This window comes from Callorhinus ursinus, unplaced genomic scaffold (genome assembly GCF_003265705.2).
Source record: "Callorhinus ursinus isolate GAN/ISIS: 27379988/994484 unplaced genomic scaffold, GSC_fseal_2.0 scaffold6990, whole genome shotgun sequence".
Classification (NCBI taxonomy): domain Eukaryota; kingdom Metazoa; phylum Chordata; class Mammalia; order Carnivora; family Otariidae; genus Callorhinus; species Callorhinus ursinus.
In genome coordinates this window covers 1-2,560 of record NW_027404040.1, presented here as the reverse complement: position 1 = coordinate 2,560, position 2,560 = coordinate 1, and the positions used below count along the sequence as shown (strand labels likewise).

At 40.5% G+C, this 2,560-nt stretch overlaps 1 pseudogene; it reads left to right on the top strand.

The window, feature by feature from the left end:
* Positions 1-6: 6 nt before the first annotated feature.
* LOC112817909 (olfactory receptor-like protein OLF4) lies at positions 7-639 on the top strand (annotated as a pseudogene).
* Positions 640-2,560: the final 1,921 nt, after the last annotated feature.

Sequence of the window (2,560 nt, the reverse complement as noted above, 5' to 3'; positions counted from 1 at the left end):
ACTTACAAAAGCTGCATCATGCAGATGGACTTTTTCATACTTTTTGCAGGTGTGGACAACTTCCTCCTGACTGTGATGGCTTATGACCGCTTTGTGGCCATCCGTCACCTCCTGCACTACATGGTCACCATGAACCCTTGGCTCTGTTCACTACTGCTTCTGGTGTCCTGGATCATGAGCGTCCTGCACTGTTTGTTGCAAACCTTAATGGTGTTGCGGCTGTCCTTCTGCATGGAGATGGAAATCCCCCACTATTTCCGTGAACTTCATCAGATGATCCAACTTGCATGTTCTAATACCTTTCTTCATAACGTGGTGATGTATTTTGCAGCACTGTGGCTGGGTGGTGCTCCCCTGGCTGGGATCCTTTAGTCATACTCTAAGGTAGTTTCCTCTATACGTGGGATCTCATCAGCTCAGGGGAAATAAAAAGCATTTTCCTCCTGTGCATCACACCTGTCAATTGTCTCCTTATTTTATTGTACAAGCCTCGGAGTGTACCTTAGCTCTGCTCCTCCCCAAAGCTCCAACTCAGGTGCAGTAGCCTCGGTGATGTACACACTGGTGACGCCCGTGCTGAACCCCTTCATCTCCAGCCTGAGGAACAAAGACATAAAGTGGGCTCTAAATGTATTTTAGAGGGGGAAGCCATAAAAGGGCCATTTTTCAACTACTCCCTTTGATTGCAGGCATAATGCCTAACAGCCAGAAATTGTGATTCTTTAATAAGATCATGAAAGCAGAACTTCATCCCTCTATTTATATCTTGGAGTTTAAATTTTTCTGAAGTTCATCTTTAAGAGATGAACTTAAATTTAAAATTTAAATTACTTCCTTTGTTGAACTTTCTGCTCCTTCTGATACCCAACAGTTTTTCCTTTTGTCTTCGTAACTTCCAAAGTTAGTCCAATGTTGAATCAGAAACATTTTGGAGATTACCATTTGCCTCATATAGTGATGAACTGTACTAGTTTTATGAAATAAAATACATTGGCAACTGAGGCAATTTTTAGAATTTTATTGTAGAGGCAATTCTGAGATCACAGTTTTTCACTGTGTCTGCCATTCCGTTCTAGGTTACTACCTTAACTGCTTTTCTTAATAATAGAGACTTTAACCTATGAGTTTGTTTTGTAGCTAGTCATGGGGCTTTATGATCCTCATTAGGATCCTGTTCTCTTATCAGCTCAGCAGCCATAGTATCCCTGGCACAGAATAGTAAGGCAAAAATTGCTTATGAAAAACACCCTCCCAGTGTACTCTGTAGAAAGACAAATTTGCATAAACCAATTGACTTAACATGGGCTCAGTATCAGAGAAGACCTGAAATATGATAAACTAACATTTTCTATCACACCATATTTTATTATGGAAAATGTGTTTTTGATGATGAACATCTACACATTGAAGTGTGGGATATTTGGTGTCCATGTTTAAAGGGTTCTATTAATTGGAGTGAAGAATTTAGTGGCAGATTTTGTATTATTCAACTGGATGATTTTGCTGTTTCTAATTGAAAATGTCAAGCCCTCCCTCAAATATTGCTCCTTCCATTACCCTAAACTTAAATTCCCCTCCCTTTAAAAATGTCATAAAACTTATAATGTGAGTGAGTGAACAATTGGTCTGTTCACTGTCATTAATTTCTTCACCTTTTTTATGCTCTAAACTCTCTTCAATCCTATGATTAAAGGATGACTCAGTCAAGAGCTTGAATTCCTGCCCAGTAACGCCCTGGGAATGGAAACTTGTGGCTGAGGGTCCCACAAGTTATTCCTGTAAAAACATACATGTCTTTCCAACCTCTACCAGTTACCTGGAAGGGAATCTCCATGGTAGTTACTTTTTAGTATAGTTACCTGTAATAAATATGAATAACCAAGCCATTATGAATATTCCTTTCAAATATCAGAACAAATGTCAAAAATAAGAAGCAGTAGATTATTCTTAATATTCTCCGTTCTGTTTACATTGACTATTGTATCAGTCAGCTATTGCTGCCTGACAAGCCATGCCAAATGTAAAAGGTATAAGATAATGCTTTTTTAAAAAATCGCATGGGGGACTACGTTGGGGAAGTCTTCTGGTCTCTGCTGGTCTCCTCACGAGGCTGTGGTCAGCTGTGGGTCAGCTGGAAGTGCTCAGCTAACCATGGCTGTGTTCTCACATTTGGGGTCTTGCTAACGGTAGGTTGGTCTAGGTTGGCCATCGTTAAAGTAATGGGGCTCTGCTCCACATGTTTTCTCCTCCTACAGCCCGCTAGCCTGGACTTGTATACATGCATTACAAAGCAGGATTACAAGAGAGGATCAGAAACATACCAAGGCCCTTTGAGGCACACTGTCATTTTCAGCATACGCTATTCGTCAAGGCAAATGAAACACTAATTTCATTCCAGATTCAGAGGTGGAGAAACAGACTCCACCTCTCCATGAGAGGAGCTTCACAGTCACACTGCAAGGCATATGGATACAGAGATAAGTGGTGAATTGGGGACACCTCTGAGAAAACTCTACCACAAGTGTAATTTTCAATTCAATAAAGTTTTATTGGTGCAGGG